The sequence below is a fragment of the Balaenoptera physalus genome, assembly GCF_965194825.1.
Source record: "Balaenoptera physalus genome assembly, chromosome: X".
NCBI lineage: Eukaryota > Metazoa > Chordata > Mammalia > Artiodactyla > Balaenopteridae > Balaenoptera > Balaenoptera physalus.
In genome coordinates, this window is record NC_138903.1 from 85044479 (window position 1) to 85071718 (window position 27240).

Genomic DNA, 27240 nt, shown 5'->3' on the forward strand with positions numbered 1-27240 from the left:
AAAGCAGCTTGAAGGGGTTCTCAATGGCCAAATCTGGGACAATTTGAGCATCAAAGAAATAATGACAATAATGGTTAATAATCCATTGAATAAAATAAAAATGCATAAGTTCATACTGATATACATATGAATAAATGGAGGAGTAGGGAAAGCTCTTCTTTGTGGTAAAATGCCAACTAGTAAACATAAAAGGAATCACAGAATTGTAAAATTAGCATTTGTCATCATAGGAAGTAATAATTCAGGCAAGAATCATCAATGAATGCTAAATCTAGTGGGTGCAAATTTGGTGAAAAATGGCATATTAAATTATCTCAAAGTATCTCTCCAAAATATAGTTATCAATTACAAAAGAAAACATATTAACTTTTGAATTGGGAGACATAACTGATACCATCTTAACCAAATGACCCAAGTTAACATGTTTAATGGTATCTTCTGATAGGCTGCTTTGAAAGACACAGTATCGCTTTTGTGGTGTTCCTGCCAAAGATGCTAAACTGAATATAATCATAAGGAAACAACAGCCAAATCTAAACAGACGGACAAAATAACCAGCCAACCTTCTTCAAAAATATCAAGGTCCTAAAAACCTAAGACAAAAGGTCTTCAACAGGACTGAAGAACAGTTTTAGATTAAAGAGGACTAAAGAGACATAACTAAATGCAATGTGTGATGCTGAATTTGTCTTAGGCAGAGATTTCTTTCCTTCTGCTATAAGTCATTATTGGGAAAATGACAAAATTTGAATCAAGTCTATAGATTTGACACTAGGGTTATATCAGCACTAATTTATTGATTTTGCCAAATCTACTGTGGTTATGTAAGTGGATACCCTTGTTTTTAAGAAATAAGCACTTAAGTATTTAGAAGTCGGGAGGGGGGCGCATGTCAATAATTTATCACCAAACAATTTAGAAAAGATAATATGTATCTAAAGAAAGAGTGATAGAGCAAATTTGATAATATGTTAACATCTGGAAAATTTGAGTGAAGGGTATTCAGGCGTTCTTTGTACTAGTCTTGCAACTTTTCTATAAATTTGAAATTATTTCAAAATTAAAAGTTAAAAAGGAAAATACATGTTATTTAAAATGGGGGAACAGACAAAATAACAGTGTCCAAATATTGACATTAGTTCACAATGGGTAATGGCTTCATGGCAGATCACTAGACTGCTCTTTCTACTTTTGTATGTATTTGAAAAGTTTTTTTATATATATATTTATGGAGTATAACTGCTTCACAATGCTATGTTAGTTTCTGTTGTACTACAAAGTGAATCAGCCATATGCATACATATATCCCCATACCTCCTCCCTCTTGAGCTTCCCTCCCACCCTCCCTATTCCACCCCTCTAGGTCATCACAAGGCACCAAGCTGATCTCCCTGTGCTATGCAGCTGCTTCCCACTAGCTATCTATTTTACATTTGGTAGTGTATATACGTCCATGCCACTCTCTCACTTTGTCCCAGCTTACCCTTCCCCCTCCCCGTGTCCTCAAGTCCATTCTCTACGTCTGTGTCTTTATTCCTGTCCTGTCCCTAGGCTCTTCAGAACCCCCTTTTTTTTTTTGATTCCATATATATGTGTTAGCATATGGTATTTGTTTTTCTCTTTCTGACTTACTTCACTCTGTATGACAGACTCTAGGTCCGTCCACCTCACTACAAATAACTCAATTTCGTTTCTTTTCATGGCAGAGTAATATTCCACTGTATATATGTGCCACATCTTCTTTATCCAATCATCTGTCAATGGACACGTAGGTTGCTTCCACGTCCTGGCTATTGTAAATAGTGTTACAATGAACATTGTGGTACATGACTCTTTTTGAATTATGGTTTTCTCAGGGTATATGCCCAGTAGTGGGATTGCTGGGTCATAGTTCTATTTTTAGTTTTTTAAGGAACCTCCATACTGTTCTCCATAGTGGTTGTATCAATTTACATTCCCACCAATAGTGTGGGAGGGTTCCCTTTTCACCACACCCTCTCCAGCATTTATTGTTTGTAGATTTTTTGATGATGGCCATTCTGACCAGTGTGAGGTGATACCTCATTGTGGTTTTGATTTGCATTTCTCTAATAATTAGTGGTGTTGAGCATCTTTTCATATGCCTCTTGGCCATCTGCATGTCTTCTTTGGTGAAATGTTTATTTAGGCCTTCCACCCATTTTTTCATTGGGTTGTTTTGTTTTTTTGATATTGAGCTCCATGAGCTGTTTGTATATTTTGGAGATTAATCCTTTGTTCATTGTTTCATTTGCAAATATTTTCTCCCATTCTGAGGGTTGTCTTTTCCTCTTGTTTATAGTTTCCTTTGCTGTGCAAAAGCTTTTAAGTTTAATTAGGCCCCATTTGTTTATATTTGTTTTTATTTTCATTACTCTAGGAGGTGGGTCAAAAAAGATCTTGCTGTGGTTTATGTCAAAGAGTGTTTTTTCCTATGTTTTCCTCTAAGAGTTTTACAGTGTCCAGTCTTATATTTAGGTCTTTAATCCATTTTGAATGTATTTTTGTGTATGGTGTTAGGAAGAGTTCTAATTTCATTCTTTTACATATAGCTGTCCAGTATTCCCAGCACCACTTTTTGAAGAGGCTGTCTTTCCTCCATTGTATGTTCTTGCCTCCTTTGTCGTAAATTAGGTGACCATATGTGCGTGGGTTTATCTCTGAGCTTTCTATCCTGTACCATTGATCTATATTTCTGTTTTTGTTCCAGTACCATACTGTCTTGATTACTGTAGCTTTGTAGTATAGTTTGAAGTCGGGGAACCTGATTCCTCCAGCTCCGTTTTTCTTTCGCAAGATTGCTTGAGTGCTTGGGTGATAGCTTCATGACAGATCATTAGACTGCTCTCTCTACTTTTGTATGTACTTGAAATTTTAAATAATAAAAAATTATAAAAGCCTATAACTAATTTGATTCAGAAGTTTCAACTCACCAAAGTATGGAGGAACATGTAGAAGTTTTTAGCAACTACTACCAACTTACCTCCACGGCACCTACTTCCTCTTGGGTAATGGGGAATAACTTAGTCAAATTTCATAAACTATCAGTCACTTTTGATTATAAGATGATTCCACTTTCAGGTAAATGTTCAATAACATTAGATATTTTCATTTATCACAACCTGGTTCAACTTCTTCCTTCTAGATGCTTAGATCTCTCTACAACTGAGTTAGTCTGATTTTGGGGTCCAAATGTTGAGGGCATGTAGTCTATTCTTTTTCATCTCTCTCTTCCTCCTCATCCCTCCCCATCCTTTGTCCACTATGGAAGCAGTGGCTATGGGAAAGGGATATATTTGCTTAGAAAACTATCTATATCTAGGGATCATCAAAACTATTTCAAAGTTACAACTAAGACTTCTTGGAATTTTAGACCCAGAACAGAATGTAAATGGTGAAACCTTAACAATGTAAAAATAACAGTCATTTAAATAACAAATTACTAGTTAGGACAAAGCAAAATTAGAAGTAGTCAATAGCAATGGCCTAAGAATGAAACTGATCAAATTAACAACAACAACAACAACAAAAACCCTCAAACTTAAATTCTTTCAAAATCATTTTTCTTCTTTAGAAGATGTTTTAGGTATTAATCTCTCTTGTGATGAAGAAATATTTATCTGAAGTAAATCAATTCCTTCAGTTGTATTTCTGTTCCTCTTTGTTAAACTCAAGTAAAAGAAGCATAAAACTTTTAAAATTATATACATAAGGTGTGATGTGAGCAAAGTGGTCAAATAAGATGTCCTTTGCTTATTTCTCCCTCCTCAACAATAATCTGGCATCCATCCAGGACAAAAGTGCTTTATTAACAGCTTTGGGACCCAGGTAGGGATTGTGAAACCTCAGTGCAGTCCAAGACCGAGGACAACCATTTTGAGAAAGCAGGCTTGCACCCAGGTGGCTGGCTCGCTGACTGTGGTCCTGTTTACAGACCCTGAAACAGGTCCATATCCTTGAGAACTCAGCTACAGCCCTGTTTGACTTTGGGTCTGTCACTAGCACCATATGCCAAGGAACCTGAGAGGAGTCACATTCAACCATGCATCAGTTAAGAGGCATACAGACTTCAGACCTAGCTGTGGACCCTGAAGTGGCCCATGAACCAGCTCCAGACCCCCTGAGCCACAGTCCTGGAAACTCTAGATATAAGAACACCAAACTCAGTCAGACTATAGATTCTGAAAGGGCCCTGTATCTGGGCTCAAGCTGGACGCAGCCTCAGTCCATAAACAGTCTAGCTGGCACAGGGACCCAGCAGAAGATACTCCCGGCTATACCCCTGGAGATCCTGAAGAGCCCTATACTCAACTCCAGTCCCTCTCAACCACAGTCCATGAGAAGTACTCCTGGCCCAGGGAACCAGTGGGAGATACTCATGTCTGCACATCAGAAGATTATGAAATGGTTCAATACTTGGCTCTAGCCCTGCCAGCCACAGTCTGGGAGCAGCCCAGCTCACTCAGAGACCTGATGGGAGTCATGCCCATCTGTGCCTCCAGGGCCAGGTTTGTAGACCTCAATCTTCACTATGGAAATGGAAATAAGCTTAGGTTTCAGCCTGTGGTTCCATCGCCTTTTGGCCACATTCCAGGGCCAATCCTGCTTACTCAGAGACCTATCAAGTGACCAGGCAGCAACTCTCCCAGGACCTGGCAGGTGACACACCTGCCCACACACTTGGTAATAGGCCTGCTATCTGAGGACCCAAATGTGGACCCTAAAGTAGACCCTTGTTTCAGTGCCACCCTACTGAACAAGGTACTGGATGCTGTCCCATCCACACAGGGACCAAAGAAGATCTATGTCCATTGAGCCCCTCATAACAAGCCTGCCAACCAGGGACTCTGCTGCAGATTTAGCAACAGCCTTGTAACTTGCTCCAACCAAGCATAACAGTAATTCAGGAGGTAATCCCATCAGCCCAGGGAACATACAGGAGAAGATCTTTACCTGCTATAATCAGACTATAACAACTAGAAAAAGTGTTTGCTTCTTCAAATGCACAGACACTGATGCAAGGCTACATGGATCATGAAGAATCAGGCAACTATGATACCACCAAAGAAAACTAACAAATCTCTAATAACTGACCCTGAAGAAATGGAGATCTATGATTTCCCTGATAAAAAAAAAATTAAAAATAATCACCTGAAAGAAACTCAATGAAATGCAAAAGAACACAGGCAACTAAACAAAATCAGGAAAATAATGCAGGCACAAAATGAGAATTTTAAGAAAGAATAGAAACCATTAAAAAAAACCCAGAAATCCTGGAGCTGAAGAATATAATCACAGAAGTAAAAATTCAATAGAGAGCTTCCACAACAGATTTTATCATACAGAAGAAAGAATCAGCAAATTTGAAGAGAGATCATTTGAAGTTAGCCAGTTAGAGGAAAAATAAAAAAGAGTAAATGAAGCCTACATAAAGTATGGGACACCATCAGGGAAACTAACATTTGTATCACAGGAGTTCCAGAAAAGAAGAGAGAGAATGAGACAGAAAGCATAGTTAAAGACACAATAGCTGAAAACTTCCCAAATCCAGGGAGAGAGATGGACATCCAGGTACAAGAAGTTCAAAGGACATCAAGTAAGATCAACCCAGAGAAGATTACTCCAAGATATATTATAATCAAAATATTAAAAGTTAAAGACAGAGAATTTTGAAAGCAGCAAAGAAAAATAACTCATCATATAGAAGAGAACCCTCATAAGGATATTGGTGGTTTTCTCTGCAGAAATCTTGCAGGCCGGGAGGAAGTGGGAAGATACATTCACACTGCTGAAATTTTTAAAATGCCAATTAAGAACACTATACTTAGCAAGAGTGTCCTTCAGAAATGAAGGAGAAATAAGGACATTCCCAGACAAACAAAAGTTATGGGAGTTCATCACCACTAGACCTACCTTACAAAAAATGCTAAAGGGAATTCTTCACATTGAAATGAAAGGACACTAAGTAATGACATAAAAACATGTAAGTATAAAACTCACTGGTAAAGGTAAGTATATAGTTAAATTCATAATATGCTAATACTATGATGATGCTGTATAAATCACTTTTATCTCTAAGTAAAAGTTAAAAAACAGTAATATTAAAATAACGAGAGCTACAATAATTTGTTAATAGGTGCACAATATTAAAAGATGTAAAGTGTGACATCAATAACATAAAATGTGGGGGGAGAAGAAGTAAAAGTGTAGAGTTTATATATACAATTAAAGCTAAATTGTTATCTGATTAAAATAAATTGTTATATCTGTAACACGTTTTCTGTAAGTCTCATGGTAACCACAAAGCAAAAATCTATAGTAGATACACAAAAGATAAAGAGATAGGAATTAAGCATATCACTACAAAAAATATATCACAAAGGAAGATAGCAAGAGAGAAAGAAAAGGAAAAAGGAACTAAAAAAACAGTCAGAAACAATGAACAAAACAGCAAAAGTAAGTCCTAAATTATCAATAATTATTTGAAATGTAAATGGACCAAGTTCTCCAATCAAGAGACATAGAGTACCTGGATATATATATATATGTATATGTATATAAACCCACAAGACCCAACTGTATGCTACCTAAAAGAGACTCACTTTAGCTTTAAGGAAACAGATAAGTTGAAAGTGAAGGATGGAAAAAGATATTCCCTGTAAATGCTAACCAAAAGAAAGTAGGAGTGGCTATAGTTATATCAGATAAAATAGACTTTCAGACAAAATCATTCATAAGAGACAAAGAAAGTCACTATATAGTGATAAAGAAATCAATTCATCAAGAGGATATAACAATTGTAAATATATATGCACCCAGTTTTGGAGAACCTAAATATTTAAAGTAAATATTAACAGAATTGAAGGGAGAAATAGCATATAATCATATTTGGGGGCTGCACCCCACTTTCAACATTGGATAGATCATGCAGCCAGAAAATTAATAAGGAAACAGAGGACCTGAATACAACTATAGAACAAATGGAACTCAGAGATATACAGAGCATTTCAACCAACAGCATGAGAATATACTTTCTTCTCAAGCACACATGGAACATTCTCCATGACAGATTATATGTTTGGCCACAAAGGAAGCCTTAACAAATCCAAAAAGATCAAAATCACATCTAGTTATCTTTTCCAACCACAATGGTATGAAATTATAAATGAATACAGGTTGAAAATTGGAAAATTCACAAACATGGAAAAATTAAACAGCACACTCCTGAACAACCCATGGGTGAAATAAATCAAAAGGGAAGTCAGAAAGTATCTTGAATAAAATGAAAGAGAAAATACAACACATCAAAACTTATGGGAAGAAGCAAAAACAGTTCTAAGAGGGAAATTTATAGTGATGTAAAGGCCTACATTACAGGAAAAAAAAGAGATCTCAAATAAAGAACCTAGCTTTATACCTCAAGAAATAAGAAAAACAAACAAAGTCCAAAGTTAGCAAAGGGAAGCAAAAAATAAATATTAGAGCAGAAATAAATGAAATAGAGACTAAAAAGACAATAGAAAAATCAATGAAACTGAGTTTCTATTTTAAAAATAGAAATTGGACAAATCTTTAGCCAAACTAACCCAGAAAAAAAGAGAAGACTCAAATAAAATTATACATGAAAAGGCAGACAATACAACTGATACCAGAGAAATACAAAAGATCCTACGAGGCTATTATGAACAATTATACACCAACAAGCTGGATGACCTAGAATAAATGAATAATTTCCTAGAAACATAGACTAGACTGAATTATGTAAAAACAGAAAATCTGAATAGAGCAGTAACAACAGGTAGTAATTTTAACACACTCCAAAAAAGAAAAATCCAGGACCAGATGGTTTTACTAGTGAATTCCAGCAAACATTTAGAGAAGAATTAATGCTAATCCTCCTCAAACTCTTCCAAAACATTAAAAATGAGGGAACACTCCCAAACTCATTTTAGAAGGACAGAATTACCCTGATACCAAAGCCAGATAAGGACAGTACAAGAATAGAAAACCACAGGCCAATATCCCTGATGAATATATGTGCAAAAATGCTCAACAATATTCTAGCAAACCAAATTCAACAGTATATTAAAAGGATCATAAACCATGATGAAATGGGATTAATTCCTGGAATTCAAGAATGTTACCACATATGAAAATCAATATACGTGATACACAACATTAATAGAATGAAGGATTAACATCACATGATCCTCTCAATAGATGCAGAAAAAGCTTTTGACAAAAGTTAACACTCTTTAATGATAAAAGCTCTCAATAAATTGGTTATAGAAGGAACGTACCCCAACATATTAAAGGCCATACACGACAAACCAACAGATAACATCATATGCAAAGGTGAAAAGCTGAAAGCTATTCCTCTAAAATCAAGAGAAAGACAACGGTGCCCACTCTAATCATTCCTATTCAACAAAGTACTAGGAGTCCTTGCCAGAGCATTAGGCAAGTAAAAGAAATAAAAGGCACACAAATTGGGGGGGAAAAGAAGTAAAATTATCTCTGCAGATTACACGATCTCATACATAGAAAACCCTAGAGACTCTACCAAAAAACTGTTAGAACTAATCCATGAAGTCAATAAAGTTGCAGATACAAAATTAGCATACACAAATCAGTTGCATTTCTATATGCTAAAAATAAAGTATCTGAAAAAGAAATTAAAAAAAAACAATCCCATTCACAACAGCATCAAATACAATCAAATACTTTGAAACAAATTTAATCAAGAAGGTGACATATCTGTACACTGAAAACCATAGGACACTGATGAAAGAACCTGAAAAAGACATATAATAAATAGGAAGATATCCTGTATTTGTGGATTGGAACAATTGAAGTTGTTAAAATGTCCTTAATACTCAAAGCCATCTATAGATTATATGCAATCTCTAACAAGATTCTAATGCCATTTCTTACAGAAATAGAAAAACAATCCTAAAATTCATATGGAACCACAGAAGACCCCAAATAGCCAAAGCAATCTTCAAAGAATGGAACAAAACTGGAGCTATCGCACTTGCTGATTTTAAACTATATACTACAAAGCTAGAGTAATCAAAACAGTATGATGCTGACATAAAAAAAAGATGCACAGACCTATGGAACAGAATTGAGAGCCCAGAAATAAACCTATGCATATATGGTCAACTAATATTTGACAAGGGAGCCAACAGTACTCAGTGGGGAAAAGACAGTCTTTTCAATCAGTGGTCTGGGAAAACCAGATATTCACATGCAAAAGAATGAAATTGGACCTCTATCTTACACCACTCACAAAAATTAACTCAAAATGAATTAAAGACTTAAATGTAAGATGTGAAACAGTAAAATACTAAGAAGGAAACGTAGGAAAAAGTCTCCTTGAAATTGCTCTTGGCAAAGATATTTTGGATATTATACCAAAAGCACAAGAAACAAACAAAAACAAACAAGTGGGATTACATCAAACAAAATCTTATGAACAGCAGAAAACAGTCAACAAAATGAAGAGGTAACCTACAGAATGAGAGAAAATATCTGCAAACCATTTATCAGATAAGGGGTTAATATCTAAAATATATAAGAAACTCATAAAACTCAATAACAAAAAAAAAAACCCCAAATAATACAATTTAAAAATGGGCAGAGGACCTGAATAGACAGTTTCCCAAAGACATACAAACAGCCAACAGGTACAAGAAAAGATGCTCAAAAGCACCAATCATCAGGGAAATGTAAGTCAAAACCATGATGAGATATCACCTCATGCCTGTTCAAATGGCTAGTATAAAGAAAGACAGGAGATAACAATTGTTGGCAAGGATGTGGAGAAATGGGGACATTTATGCACTATTGGTGGGAATGTAAATTGGTGTAGCCATTATGGGGGACAATACAGAAGTTCCTCAAAAAATTTAGAAATAGAACTACTATATGACCAAGCAATCCCACTTTTGGATATATATACTAGGAAACAAAATCACTATTTCTAAGAGACATCTGCATCCCCATATCCATCACATTATTCACAATAGCCAAGACATGGAAACAATCTAAGAGTCCATCAATACATAGATAAAGAAAATGTGGTGTATACATACAATGGAATACTATTAAGCCATAAAAAAGAAGGAAACCCTGCCATTTGCTACCACATGGATGGACCTGAGGGCATTATGTTAAGTGAAATAAGTCAGACAGAGAAAGACAAATACTGTATGATCTTACTTATATGTGTAATTTTAAAAAGCTAAACTCATAGAACAGAGATTAGAATGGTGGTTGCCAGGGGCAGAGGAGAGGGGGAAATGGGAAGATGTTGGTCAAAAGGTATAAACTTTTAGTTTTAAGATGAATGAGTTCTGAGGATCTTACATTCAGCAGTGATTATAGTTAACAACAGTATATTATATCCTTGAAATTTGCTAAGAAAGTAAATTATAAATGTTCTCATCACAAAAAATTGTAATTATATGAGGTGATAGATGTGTTAATTAGCCCTATTGTGGTAATCATTTAGCAATATATGGTGTATCAAATCATTGTGTTGTACATCTTAAATTTACACAATATTATATGTCAATTATATCTCAATAAAGCTGGAAAAAATAAGTAAAATTATAAATTTATCATTTTATGTATATATTCATTCTTATATCCTTCCATATTTACCCCTCTATGTAGATTTCTTTCTTTTTACTTTTCAATCTGTATATTGCATAGATGAGATGTATATCTGAAATATTTTTATCAACTTAATAATAGTTATTAAATGATGGAGTTTTGCAAAAAAAGTTTACATTTTCTTCATATTCTTCCATATTTCTTGAATTTTAAAATAATTGTCATACATCATTTTTTAAAAATGAAGTCATTATTACTTTTCAAAACAATCAATTTACACTATAGTGTCATAGCACTTTTCAGGTAGTTTGAAACTCACTTTAAATCACAATTCTAATTCCATGATGGCTTCCACCCAAACTCATAGAATAAAGGCACAGGCTCTTTGGAACAAAGCAATATACCATTATAATAGCCTTAATTTAAAGCACCTAAAATGTTGAGTGTAATATATTTAACTATATAATTGTAATGGAGTTTAAGTAAAATTTCTGAATTTGCTACTCATGGATTATGCCAAATTATTAGCTGAGAGAACTAAAGCCCTTCACTATCATAAGCAATTCCCTTCCAGGAGAGTTAAGTGTAAGGAGGACAGGAGTGGAAGAGTCTTTTAATTAGCAAGAAGAGCTCCAGTAAAGTCTACTTTGCTGCAAATTCAATAATACAGGAAGCTAGGACTAGTATCACTAATGAGAAAGTGTATACCAAAATACTGTAAACAGACAGCACCACTAGCTGAGAGGAAATCATCTCAAACACAGCAGATAGGAAAGCAAAAATCAAGTCCCTGAGGATACCTGTAAAAAGCACATGCATATTACTAACAAGCTGTCTATTAGGGCATACACTCAAAATTTAACTTATTCAGAATTCAGAAAGTATTCTAACATTCTAGGGTTAAAAAAAAGTGATTAATAGTGATGACATTAAGTCTATTGTTTGAAATATTACTAATAAATGTGGAAATTTATTATCTCCAAATTGCATTATTTATGGATGTTTAGACTTCTTACATATTTGGCAACTCAGACACCATCATAATGGCCTAGAATACATCTAATGAGGGACTTCCCTTGTGGTCCAGTGGTAAGGAATCCGCTTTCCAATGCAGGGGATGTGGGTTCAATCCCTGGTCAGGGAATAAGATCCCACATGCCACAGGGCAACTAAGCCCACGCGCCACAACTACTGAGCTCATGTGCCTCAACTAGAGAGAGCCTGTGTGATGCAAACTACAGAGCCCATGCATCCTGGAGCCCACACGCCACAACTAGAGAGAGAAAACCCGCACATTACATCTAGAGAGAAGCCCGCGGGCCATAAAGAAGAGCCCGTGTCGCAATGAAAAGATCCCGCACGCCTCAACGAAGACCCCACATGCTGCAACTAAGACCCCACGTGGTCAAAAAAATAAATAAAATAAATAAATAAAATAAATAAAAATAATTTAAAAAATAGAATACATCTAATGAAATATGGTAATGTCACCATAGGCCATCATGTAATGTCATTAAAATTATATTAAAGAAAACCAAAAATGCATGAAAATTACAGCATTTGCTAAATGTGCCTTGAGTAAAGAAACGAATATGCTATTGAAATAAATGTGCCAGTTTCCAGCAAACATTAGATACCAATATTCAAGATGATTGCACATAAGCTCAAAGGCTTAACAAAAATTACATAGACTGCTTGTAAAGAATAAAAATCAATGTTAGTATAAACATACCTATCAACTTAAAATGTGTTTCTTTTATTGTTTCTGATCCTCTTATCATATCTGTCCACTCTCCCATTTTATTTTTCTTCTTCTAGTAGTTACCTGTTTCTTTCATTGCATCTCATATGTACCATATCGGGTATCCTTTCAAATCTAATAGATCTTACATACACACTTGCTATTTTTAACCTCAAATTATTATTGAACCTGTATTTCTCTCTTCTATTGTAAGATGAAAAACTTACATGCCCATTTAATTCCCTTAACCCTCCTATCAACCAAAACCCATTTATGTTAGAAAATTGGGGATTTCCCATCTTTTAAAGTATTTATTATTGATATCATTAACACTTCAATTTACAAATTATGTTTTTATTTTCATGAAATGATATTCATAAAATTAGGTTGTGTTGTATTATATTTATCTATTTTCAGTGCTCACCACTCATTCCATTATACCATGACTTTCCTTTTCTGGAGATATTTATGTTTATTCATCTTTTTATTTCTTCCCATGGTCTCTAAGTAATGACTTGTACTTTTTGCCTTTTCTACTACACATTTTTTAATCCTAACTCTGAATAAGATAATATTCCAATCTCTTTGTTCTGCTTAGACCCTATTTGGGGCTTTTGTTAACAGTAGAAGTCTTCCAGTTGAATCAATGGTTTCTTTAGACCACAACTAGGTCATGCCTAAACTTTTGGTAGTAAATTGACTATATGCACTGGAAATATACTTCTGACACAATTTTATCCATTAAAAAATAAGTTCCCATAAAATTCACTTTATATTTTAGCACAATTTTGCTACTTTATTTGACTATTTCATTACCTTCCTCCCATCCACCATCTGCACTTTGCCTCATAAAGGGTGGAGCTTAAACTGGTAAGTCTCACTGACAGTTTACCTCTTCCACATGCAGAATTGAAATATACATGGTGGAAATACTTGAAGACATTCATAAGCTAAGTCATTAAGTTGACTTTTTTTTAAATAATGAGAGATATCCATTCCCAGTCCTCTTATCAACAACATTTTTCAGGGAACAAGTCAATAACAAATTAATGTAATTTTTTGATCAACTTTATATAAATCTTCTTTTATAAGAAGGGGAAATTAGATGTAATTCTTTAAGTTCACATAAAATTTGATATTATAATTTTTCCTGGAATATTAATTGCCTTTCTTTGGGACTTTCAGGGATTGTATTTGGTAATCCAAGGGTCCTAGCTGATTTCAAAAGTTAAATTTGCAAACTAAATAATTAGTAGATTCCCATTTAAATAATCAAAAGACACATTGTCTTTTAATATATACAGCTCAACAGAGATCAAAAATTAAAGAAAATATTTCTGAAAAGTACTATACTGAGAAACATTAAGTATGACACAACAGAATGTGATCAACTGTAAATGTATCAAATATGGTATTAAAATAACAAAGTATGCAAGGCTATATTTCTGCAATAAAATGTCCAGTGAGTGTGAATCATAAATATCAGGAAAGAAAAAATAATGACCAATACCAAAATATAAGAAAGCAACTCTTATCTCTACGAGGCCCTCCACAGGCATTCATCACACACATGTTTCCATTTACTATATTTACCAACACACCAGAAAAAAAAATACAGCATCACCATGATTGCTTTGATTCCTAAATAGTAGTTTTATGATAAAAAATAAAAATCAGTTTGTTGATGATTTTTTAGTTTGAGCTTATTTTAAAAATGGATAATAACACAGAGATTGAAAGATATACCATGTTCTTGAATCAGAAAGAAGAATCAATATTGTTAAAATGACCATATTACCCAAGGCAATCTACAGATTCAACGCAACCCCTATCAAATTAGCAGTGGCATTTTTCACAGAACTAGAACAAAAAATTTTTAAAATTGTATGGAAACACAAAACACCCCAAATGGCCAAAACAATCTTGAGAAAAAAGAATGGAGCTAGAGAAATCACACTCCCTGACTTCAGACTATACTACAAAGCTACAGTCATCAAAACAGTATGGTACTGGCATAAAAATAGATATATACATCAATGAAACAGGAGAGAAAGCCCAGAAATAAACCCACGCACTTATGGTCAATTAATCTATGACAAAGGAGGCAAGAATATACAATGGAAAAAAGACAGTTCCTTCAATAAGTGGTGCTGGGATAACTGAACAGCTACATGTAAAAGAATGAAATAGAACATTCTCTAATGCAATATACAAAAATTAAAAAAAATCAAAATGTATTAAAGACCTAAATGGAAGACCAGATACTATAAAACTCCTAAAGGAAAGCATAAGAAGGACACTCTTTGACATAATAACAGCAATATTTTTTTGGATCCACCTCCTAGAGTAATGAAAATAAAAACAAAAATAAACAAATGGGACCTAATTAAACTCAAAAGCTTCGCACCACAAAGGAAACCATAAACAAAACGAAAAGACAACCTACGGACTGGAAGAAAATATTTGCAAACAATGAGACCAAGAAGGGATTAATTTCGAAAATATACAAATAGCTTATATAGCTTAATATCATATAAACAAACAACCCAATCAAAAAATGGGTAGAAGACCTATATAGAAATTTCTCCAAAGAAGACATACAGATAGCCAACAGGCACATGAAAAGATGCTCAATATTGCTAATTACTAGAGAAATGCAAATCAAAGCTACAGGGAGGTATCACCTCATACCAGTCAGGATGGCCATCATTAAAAAGTCTACAAATAATAAATGCTGGAAAGGGTGGGGATAAAAAGGAACCCTCCTATGCTACTGGTGGAAATGTAAATTGGTGCAGCCACTATGGAGAACAGTATGGAGGTTTCTTAAAAATCTAAAAATAGAGTCACCATATGATCCTGCAATCCCACTCCTGGGCATATACCCAGAGAAGATACATGAACCCCAATATTCACAGCAGCACTATTTACAATAGCTAAGACATGGAAGCAAGCTAAATGTCCATTGACAGATGAATGAAGATGTGGTGTATATGTATATGTGTGTGTGTGTGTGTGTGTGTGTGTGTGTGTATATATATATATATATATATAATGGAATATTACTCAACCATAAAAAAGAATGGAATAATGCCATTTGCAGCAACATAGATGGACCTAGAGATTATCATATTAAGTGAAGTAAGTCGGACAAAGACAAATATCATATGATATCACTTACACGTGGAACCTAAAAAAAATGATATAAATGAACTTATTTACAAAACAGAAACAGACTTACAGATATAGAAAACAAAGTTATGGTTACCAAAGGGGATAGCAGAGGCTGGTGGGGGAGAGGTAAACTAGGAGTTTGGGATTAACATATACACATTACTGTATATGAAATAGATAAACAACAAGGACCTACTGTATAACACAGGGACCTATATTCTATATCTTGTAATAACCTATAATGGAAAAGAATATGAAAAAGAATATATATATACATATATATACATATAAAAAACTGATTCACTTTGCTATACACCTGAAACTAACACAACATTGTAAAGTAACTATACTTCAACAAAAAAAAATTGTTAAATGACAAAAAAAAAAGTGTGACGGCAACTCTTAAAAAAGATGGATAATAATAGTTAACCTCCATTGAGTATTGGCTTTGTGTCAGGGACTCTTTTTAAGCACCCTGTGTGGATTATATTATTGAATTATCACAACAACCTTAACAGGTATATAGTCAAAATATTGTGTTAATAACAGAGAACGATTATTACCATACTACTGATGTGAAAATGAAGGTCCAATTACGTAACTTACACAAGGAAAAATAACTAAGAAGTAACTCAGTTGGGAATACAACACAGGTAGACTGGTTTAACTTTATGTTCTTAAGCACACAAAATACTACTTTACATTCTTTGTATGTTTGTTTAAATGCCTTTCAAAACTCATTCTAAATTCCAGAAAAAGGTGACAAGTCTTTCTTAACTTCATTTGCTTCCCAGGAAGACGTTCAACTCTTAATTTTTTCTTACTCTGTAAGAAAATGAGAAATACCGTAGGCCACATATGTATGTCTGAAAATATCTTTTTTCCCCTATCTAATTGCTATTTTATCTAGGTATAGAATTCCAAGTTCAAAATCATTTTCCTTCAAAACTTCAATGCATTGTTTCATTCTCTTCTACTTTCTAGTGTGACTAATGAGAACTCTGATGCCAAAATGATTTATATTCCTTTGTAAATGATACATTGCTTATCTTGGCATACATTTAAGATGTTCTCTTCATTCTTGATGTTTGACTTTAATCCTTGCTTTGTTGTTGATTCCAACCTGCAAACTTAGGTCTTGCTTTAATTCTAAGATCAGTTCTTCCAGAAATTGTTCTCTTATTATTAATTTGATTGTTACCCCCTCTTTGTTTTCGCTGTTTTCTTTGTTTTAGCTGAATTCCAAATAAATGTTGGAACACTTGCAATGATTTTCTAACTTTTTCTCTCATACTTTCCATCTCTGACATTTTGCTCCATTTTATCTGTGCCTCAACTTTTTTTCTTCTAACTCTTTTAAAGATTTTTTTTAGTTTGCAATTATAAATTTAAATTTCTAACACATCTTTTTATTTTGTATTTGCTCTTTTTCTATAGCTGCCTGCTCTTGTTTTACGGACTGTATTATTTCTCAAATATTTCTTTTTTATGAGGACAGAAATATTTGTTCTTTAGATTTTACGTGATTCTGCCAAGATCAATTCCATTTGTTTCTTTTTTTTTTTAAAGATTTTTTGATGTGGACAAAACTCTTTATTGAATTTGTTACAATATTGCTTCTGTATTATGTTTTGGCTTTTCGGCCCCGAGGCATGTGGGATCTTACCTCCCTGACCAGGGATCGAACCTGCACCCCCTGCATTGGAAGGTGAAATCTTAATCACTGGACTGCTAGGGAAGTCCCTATTCCATTTGTTTCTACTGGTCCTACCGAAAAGGGAAAAATGGTCTTCCTCAAATAGGTACTGATCCTTAGTTGTTTATTTATATATGTGAATGGTTGACTAGGTAGCACAGATTTCCTCTGTGTTTACATATGTCTGTTTCCCCAACAGTTTTCTCCTCTGAGCAATAGAGGTCACTACCGGCTCTATGTGTGCAGGGAGAGTATATAATGGGCAGACTGTCTTTGCTTTACAGTTTGTGGTTGTAAAGTGAGCAAGAACTCTAACTCCCCTTTACAAAATTAGGAAGGCTTTACTGTGAGATTCTAGTATCCATGTCAAGAGAACTAGATATTTTCAGGCAGATTGATTTTTTTTTTTTATAATTTAGATCTCTGATTTTAACCCAAGATTAAATTTCACAACTTCACATATGGAGGGCCTAACTGGTTTGAGTGTACCAAAATAATCATTTTAACAGTCACCCAACTTGCCACTCCTTGTACCTACTTTTCCTGAATTTGCAGCCTTTTTGTTACCCTACCATCTGTTCTGTGTAGCATGTTTATACTGGGAAATAGCTCTTGATGTAGTTTATCTATCAATAAGATTTATCTGTCTTCCACAATCCCAAACTTTACATATTCCAAATGTGTTCATGCCTACTGCTCTCATCCTTGGTGTTGCTATGAATTTATTCCATTTTGTACTCCTTTACTGACATTTCCAATGAGGCATCAGGAAGAAGGGAAGAAAAACACATATGCTCAGGAAAAATCAATAAACTTTATTTTTCAAAAAAATCAATTCCTAGTTATCTACCTATTTTTTTAGAAGACCTATATTACTGTAGGGTCTGCCAAGTACTGATTGTGAATGCTAGTAAGTTCATTAAAAGCTGACACATCTCAAGGATAAAGACAAAGGCAACCAAGTTGATAACTGTTTTGTTATGCTACCTTGTGCATGTATATGTAATTATATACTCCTGTAAAGAAGCCAAGAGAAATATCTCTATATTTGGACTACACATTTTATTAAATATGAGCCAAATGTAACTGTTTATCCATATTTACAGGCTAGCTACATTGCTACCACTGACAATCCTGCTTTGGAAACCATCTTGTCTCTTTTGCTCATTGTAGCTGATATCCATGCACTCATTCATTCAACAAATGCTTATTCTGTGCCTGTAATGTGCCATCATTATATTAGGTGCTAAGGATACAACAGTGACAAGAGAGATCTCTGATCTTATGGAATTCGCAGACCATGATACAGATACACAATACACATGTAAGCAAACAAATAAATAATGATAAATTTTATGAAGGTACATGAACAAAACAAGTTATATATGAAGAAAGCAAATAGGTTCCTGAGATAGAAAATACAGACTGTTATAAGAATAAAAATGACTCAATTTCCTACCACCCATGGTAGTAGAAAGTGAGGAATTGAAAAATATTACTAAAATGACCTCCCAGTCTAGAAGTTGTTCACCAAGCTTTATGTACCAAGCTTTGTGTACCAGGTTGCCACTCAACATATACCTAGATGCTAATATTACATCCAGTTATTTACCTTGAAGCCAATGTTAAATCTATATATCTCTCATCAAAATAAATATATGATCAGTAGTGAATAAAACAGTTTTCACTTACCAAAAATGGGCCAGATCAAATGATAGAGAGAGAAACATTCTGCAAATATATATTAATACAGAGACACAAATGAGCTTTAAAATGACGCATTGTGAGCTTACCCTGAGAAACTGGGCATCCGCCAGTCATAGTAATAATACCTCACATACCAAATGGCATATCTAATGGTCAGAAAAAAGTTTCCATTAAAGCAGTCAATATTTGATTATTACTTTTGCTTTTATCCCTTAATTTTTCAAAGGTTTTCTTAAGCATGCTCTCATCAATCAGACTTAAGGTGTCTTGCTAGAATGTGTAAAGATAGCAGGCTGATCATAAATTACAATTTTATAACACTGTCTCGTTTTAAAACATTCTCAGCTTAAATGCAAATTCAGCACAAATTCATTTTCCCTTCCCCCTTTTCCCCTCTCCCTCCCCCCTCCCCATCCAAACACACATACACTCATTGGCCTTAACTCTTTAGCTCTAAAACCGTGGCCGTTTTATAACAGCACACCAGGAATTTTATGTATTCTACAACTATGAAGTAAAGAGATTTTGATACTTTCCTTACCTATATTTTCTTTCATAATTTCTACATAAATCTTGTCTGTGAAAAAAGGGTCAATTTGTTTCTTCATAACAAGATCTACTCTGAAGAAAAATCTCTGGGAATGTAAAGCTTTTAAGTAGCTTTGTGATCAGTGTTTTAAAATACTCACATTTTTTTACCATGAAAGAAGCAAGGAGAGAGGGGAAGGTGACATAAAATTGAACTTTTCATTTTTTAAATTTAATCTGGAGACAAATTCTTGAACTGTGCTAGAGTTCTGATGTATGTGTATCTTTTGAATTTCACATTATTATTAAAATGCCTTAAATGGTTGTATTAAAATTTTACTCTTGTACATGAATTTTGTTAATGTAAACAAGCTACTTGATTTAGATCTCTTATTTTATTTTCCAGTTGGCATGACATACTAATTTGTTAAAGTGCAATATATATTTATCCTATATATGTGCTAAATATTATCCATTGAAGGCATACTAAAAATCCTGTGATAATTATATTTTGTCTATACACATACAATTTACGTTGTTTAAATAGAAAAGATGTATATATTCAATAGAGCATCATGCCTAATGGTGAAAATTTCTACTTGCTGTAGTTTCATTTAAACAAGCTTTAAGAAAACTTTTAATTTTTGTAATAATCAGCGTAAAAACTAAAATAAAAATAAAAATTGTGTCATATAACAAAAAAAAGTTCATACTTAAAACTATGTTCGAAGCCTTTTAAAATCTCTGAGCTATTCTGCTTAGTAAATCTGAATCTGGGAATCTTTCTTTTACACAAAATTCTCATAATGTTTAGCAAATACTAAAACAATTTACATCTGAAAGAAATTTTAAGTACCAAAACTATATGTAATGTCAACATGACAGTTGAAGAAAATTGTGTTCTAGCATATCTTAAAAATTAGAGACTATGATACCTAGGGATTACCAATGCAATTGTAGCTTAGTTCATTTTTGCTGTGGAAAACTTGCAAGAAATACTTATTTATAAACTGAAACCTGGTTTTCAAGCCATTGTTATGTATAAGATTACTTGATTTACCATCCTTGGTTAAATGTAATTAATTCTAGTAATACTTCTGGTGAGATGATTTCTATGAGTGACCATATTTGTTTTACCAAGACTGGACTTGAGGGTTTTCACAGAGCTGTTCCTACAATAATTATATCATAACACAAGCTGCAGGAGTCTGACATGCCTAGACTTCCTAGAAGGTGGGATCTAGTGACGGTAATATTGACAGCTTTTCTTTCTGCCCCAGTCTTGCTCAGATACTGGTTTATTTATATTTTTAATTCCCATAAGAAAGTTTCATAGTATACATTATGCACCATTAGAAATTGCAGAAAGTCAATCAAAATACTAGAACATGAGGCAATGAAAAAAACTGCTTAAAAACACTAGCCTTAGAATTAGACTGATCTGGTTTTTCATCCTATTCAAGAATTCCTTAATTCTGAGAACTTAGGTAAATTGCTTAACCTCTCTGTTTTTTCACTTGCTTCATCTCTAAAAATAGGTATTATAATTGTCATATGTTAGTTGGACAATTAGATAAAATAACAAATGTAAAATGCTTAAAATAATCCCTGCTACATAGTAAATCCTTCATGAATAATAGATACTACTGTTATGAATTGAATATTATTAGTTAACTCATAAAAACATATCAGTCTGTAGTGTGGCAATAGTTAAAAATGTGGATTATTGAATCAGAAAGACTTCTCTGCCAGTTACTAGCACTATAAACTTGGGTAACTCACTGAAATTTTCTGTGCCTCAGTTTCTCTGTATACAAATGGAAATAATAATACTAATTATCTCGTAGGGTTGGTGTGAGAATTTAAATGAGGGAATTCATATAAACTGTTAACATAGCAGCTAGGACATAGTAAACACTCAATAATTTGTTATTGTGTTGTCTTTTTTTAATTCTTACTATCTTTCAGACTCTACATAGCCAAGTAACATGGAAAAACTCTTAGTGTGATGAATCAAACTGTTAACATTTTTAAGAAAAATAAGTGTGTGTACCTTATAGAGATTATTTTCTATGAAAAGTCTTCCATATAAAGTATAATGAGTGGAAAAAGAATGAACAAAGAACAAGATCAAAGAGCACCAATATTTGCCCTCTTTTAACATATTTGTTAGTAGAGTCCTTGGGATAAATTTTAATAGTTCAATTTTACCTATAAGCCTAAATGATTTTAATATTACTTCCTTAAAAATGTACAAATGCATATATCCAGTTGTATCACTAAACTTTGCAACATATGCACAAAATACCATAGCATCATAGGGTCTGATAGGGTCTGACAGTTTTTCCACCAGACATGCCCTTTTTTATTTCTGGTTCAATTTTATTCTTTTTAACATCTTTATTAGAGTATAAATGCTTTACAATGTTGTGTTAGTTTCTGCTGTAAAACAAAGTGGATCAGTTAAATGTATACATATATCCCCATATCCCCTCCCTCTTGCACCCTTTTATTTACACCTATCTAACAAAAGTTCATCCATTCTTCAAGACTCAGATCAAAAGCCAATTACTCACTGTAGTCTTCCCAGATTCCTTCACAAAAATGTCATTTCTGTAAATTGTCATAGCTCTTTCATTATTCATATTTTAATCACTCATAATACTCTACCTCTTATCATATGTTTGCATGTATGTGTGTGTTACTCTTATTTCCGACATAAATTATAAAAGTCTCAAGGAAGGCATAGACTGTACATTTTTACTTCTGTTCCACAAATCATCTAAGCCAGTCTTGGACATAATGGGCACTTAAAAATACCTCATATAATTATAAAATGTTAGACCTAGAAAATATCATAAGTAATATATAATTCAAGGAACTAAAAATCCAATTATGACACTACAGAAAATAAAGAACAAAACCAGCTCTTTTTTTAATGCTCATGAACACAGATACTCTGTTCAACTTGAAGTCCTCCTTTTGTATCATAGAACCCATTTTCACTCTCTGTGAAAAATGGTATTTTGGTTTGAAAAATGCCTATATACTTTGTCTTCTCCGTTTTTAAATTCAGTCTTCAAAAATGCTTCCTTTCTCACTATCATTGTGGACTAAAATTATAAAAATTAATATTTCCTACAGGCATTTTTCATTTCCAGATGCTCTCATCAAGAATTGTAGAAAGAAATCTTCATAAACAGGCTTGAGCTTCAGCTTCAAAAACTGGTGTTTTTCTCCATAACAAGGTGATTCAACACAAGCCAAAAGTGTATGAAAAATATCTGGTTCTAGACGTGATGGAATAGCTAGAACCACACTTGCCCTACTAACATAAACAACTAGAAAACTAGAATATATATACATATATATACATATATATATATATGTATATATATATACACACATATATATATATATGAAACCACCATTTTTAGAAATCAGTCAAAGGGCAGCACAGGACTAGGATCCTAGAGACAAGGGAAAGAAAACAAATGATACATCGGCTCTACGCTGAGACACATTTTCCAAACAAGGGCATATAGAAAGAAAACCTAAGCAGCACGTGGCAGAGTTTCACTGAATTGAGGAGACAGAAATCAGAGTTTGACAGATTGCTGAGGCTGGAATTTGCAGGGCCCTGTATTAGAAAGGTGGCAGATTCACAGAGAAGAGCTCCAGAAATCTGCATAGGGGTCTGCTTGTGTCTATTGCTGAATATTCAGCCATACATGCATAGAGTAAAACCACGTGAGGTGAGGCAAATAATAACTGAGAAGCTGTAAACTGAGAAGCTTATACAGATTGAGGAGATTTTCAAATTTTGACCAGCAAGATTGGATAGTCCTAATTGAATAGCCAGGGCATTCAGTAGGGACCAAAGGAACGTCTTGCTCTAGTAGGAGGACTAAACTAGCAGTAAACGTTCTGTTAGAAGCACTCTAAGAAAAAGCTTAAAAGAGAAAAACTCAAAAGGATCAAGCTGTTGAACAACTAACTTAATTGCCTGCCACAAAAAGTCAAACATTTTTTAAGAGAAGATAACACAAGCTAGTAATCAAAAAAGTGAAATTACAATGTCCAACATCCCATCCAAATTAATAGACATGTAAAGAAGATGAAGAATATGACCTATAGCAGGAGAAAGACCAGTTAATAACAACAGAACCTGAAATCGCACACATGATGGGATAACAAATAGGAATTTTTCAATAACTATTATAAATATCATCAAGGATAAAAGAAAAACATAAACACAATTAGAGAAATGGAAGGCAGGAAAATAACCAAATGAGACTTTTAGGGGTGAAAAATATAATATCTGAAATAAAGATATGCTGAATGGGTTTAAATCAGTTAAGACACTACAGAAGAAAAGTTCAGTAAATCTGAAGACATAGCAATAAAAGTTGTTCAAATTGAAGCATAGAAAGAAAAAAAACTGAAAACACTGAACTGAGCCTTAGTGACACACAGAAAAATATACAACAACCCAACTTACATGTAATTGGAATTTGCTTTGACATTTTGTAGTGAATATCTATCCTGAGGGACAAAGATCCGAATAATGCCAGCCTATTGATTGAAATCTGCAATCCAGAAGATAGTGCATGATATCATCAAAGCACTGAATGATAGACAACTGTCAAACAAGAATTCTATATCCAGTGAAACTAGCCTTCAAATATGAAGGCAAAATACCTTTTCAGACAAAAATTCGCTGAGAGAATTTGTAGTCATCAAATGTTTACTACTGAAATGTTAAAACAAGTTCTTTAAGCAGAAGGAAATGATACCCAACAGGAACTTGTTTTCTACAGTAAGAAATGAAGAAGGGCCACAAAAATTGTAGATACATGGGTAAATGTAAAAGACTTTTTCTCATTTTTTGATTTCTTTAGAAGATAATTGATTGTTTAAAAGTAATATCCAAATATTGTGCTGTTTGTAATAAATGCTGAGGTGAGAAGCATACTTTTATAAAGATCTCATATTATACATTAAGTGGTGTAATAGTATTTGAAGGTAAATTGTGAAAATGTAAAAGTACATATCATAAACCAGGGAGGAAAATATATGGGACATGTAGAAAAAAAGATGATGGTAGTTTTAAGCCCAACTATATTAGTAATTGCATTAAAGATGAATAGTCTAAATATTTCAATTAAAAGATGGATGTAGTAAGAATGGATTAAAAAAAGACCCAACAATATGACCTAAGACATGCACTTTAAAGATAAAAACACAGATAGCTTCAATGTAAAAGAATAAAGAAAGATAACACCATGTAATAAACACTATTCATAACATAAACAGAGTGGTTTTATTAATATCAGACAAACTAGACTTTGGGACAAAACATATTGCCAGGAGAAAGAAGGATATTTCCTAAAAGTAATAAGTCATTTCCCACAGAAGATATGATAATCCTAATTGTGCACACACCTAATTATAGAACTTTAAATATATGATAGAACAGAATGGAGAAATAGAAAAAGCCCAAATTGTGGTTGGAAATTTCAGAATTCTTTTCTTTGTAATCAATAGAACAAGTACATAGAAAATCAGAATGGATATAGAAGGCTTGAACAATACAATAAACCCACTTAACCAAATGGAAATTTTATAGAATACTTACCCAATTAAGAGAAGAACACAGATTTGTTTTAAGTTCACATGAAATAGCCATAAATGGAGCCATAAAAAAAAACTCAATTACAAAGTAGTGAAATCATAAAGACAATGTTCTCCGACCACAATAGAATTAAATTCTAAATCAATAACAGAAAGATATCCTCAGTCATGCATAGCTCCAATGGCAGAAAACTAAAGCCTCATGGGCTTCAGGTGTCAGAGGACAGAGTTAGATGCCAGCAGAGTAGTTGGAAATTGGAAGTCAATCCCTAAAAGCAAGGAAGTCAGGGAGAGAAAGCTAAAACTCTGCCCAAATCATTAACTGACTGCAAAATTATTCATGTACAGTGGAGAACTTGGAAGAGCGAGGCTAAAAAAGGCAATCCTAGGAGGTCTTAAGAATGGAGCAGAAATATCGGCTGCTGTATACTGTGAGACAAAGTTTGCAGTTTGAGAGCAGGCAAAACCCAAACAAAGCAAAACAAATGCAATCATAAAACAATTCAATATCCATTCATGATAAAGAAAATTCTCAAGAAAATAGGAAGAGAAGGGAACTTCCTCAACCTGATGAAGGACAGCTCTGAAAAACTCTACAGCTAATACCTGAATTATTTCCCTCTAAATAAGAAATAGGGTAAAGCTATCCACTCTCAAAACAAAATATGCACAAAACATCATTGAAAGGAATTAAAGAAAACCTAAGTAGAGAGATATGTGATGTATATGTGTTGAAAGATTCAATATTGATAAGATGTCAATTATCTAAGATTAGACATAAAGATCAATGAAACAGCTCTGAGAATCCAGAAATTGATCCACACTTAAAAGGTCAGTTGACCTTTTTTGCCAAAGGTGCCAAGGTAATTCACTGAGGAAATCCTAGTCTTTTCAACTACAGATGCCAATACAATTCGGATATACATTTAGGGAAAAAACAATGAACATCAACTTTTAGCTCATACCATATACGAAAATTAACTTGAAATGGATCATAGGCCTAAACATAAAAGCCACAGCTATAAATCTATAAGTCTTTGAGAACAGAAGTAGGCAAAACTACAGTGCATGGACCATATTTGATCTATACTCTTTTTTAAGCATGGCACTTGAGCTAAGGATATTTTTTACATTTTTATATGAGAGGAAGAGAGGAGAAGGAAAATATGCAACAGTGACCATATGTAATCTCAAAGCCTAAGATATTTGTTATCTGACCCTTTAAGGAAGAAGTTTTCTGGACACATTATAGAAGGCAACAAAGGAGGAATTCTTTGCAACTTAGAGACAGGCAAAGTGCTCTTGTATAGTATACAAAAAGCACAAATCATAAAAGAAAATATCAATAAATTGTAATTCATAAAAATTAAAAACTTCAACTCTGAAATACTGTCTAGAAAATGAAAAAGCATGCCATAGATTGGGAAAAAAGATTTACAATTCACTTATCTGTCATGGGATTTATATCTAGAATATATAAATATTTCTAATAACTTAATAATAAAAAGAGAGAACACAATAAATAAATTGGGAAGTTTTCAGAAGACTTCACAATAGAAGATAGTATGTACATGAACAATAAACCCATTAGAAGGAAACTCTGTACATTGCTGTTGGGAATGTAAAATGGTATAACTTTGGATAACAGTTTAACAGGATTATATGAAGTTAAACACACACTTACCATAAGACGCAGCTAAGTTAAAGGAAAGCTCATGTCAACACAAAGACTTGTAAGTGAATGTTCATAGCAGCTTCATTCCTAATAGCTAAAACCTGGAAACAATCCAAATATCCATTGACAGGTAAATGGATAAAGAAATTGTCATAGAACTACAAATCAGAACACAAGCCAGAATAAAGAAGACCAAACTACTAATGTAAATGTGTATGAATCTAAAAATATGCTTAGTGAAATGAGTTAGATACAAAATAGTAAATACTGTATGATTTCATTTCTTTGAAATTCTAGATAAAACAACACTAACCTACAGTTACAGAAAGAAGGTCACTGGATGCCTATGGCCAGGTTTGGAGAGACATGAGTAGAAAGAGAATTTTTGAGTTATGAAAACGTTTTATATTTTGATTATTATGATGGCTACACAGGCATACACATATG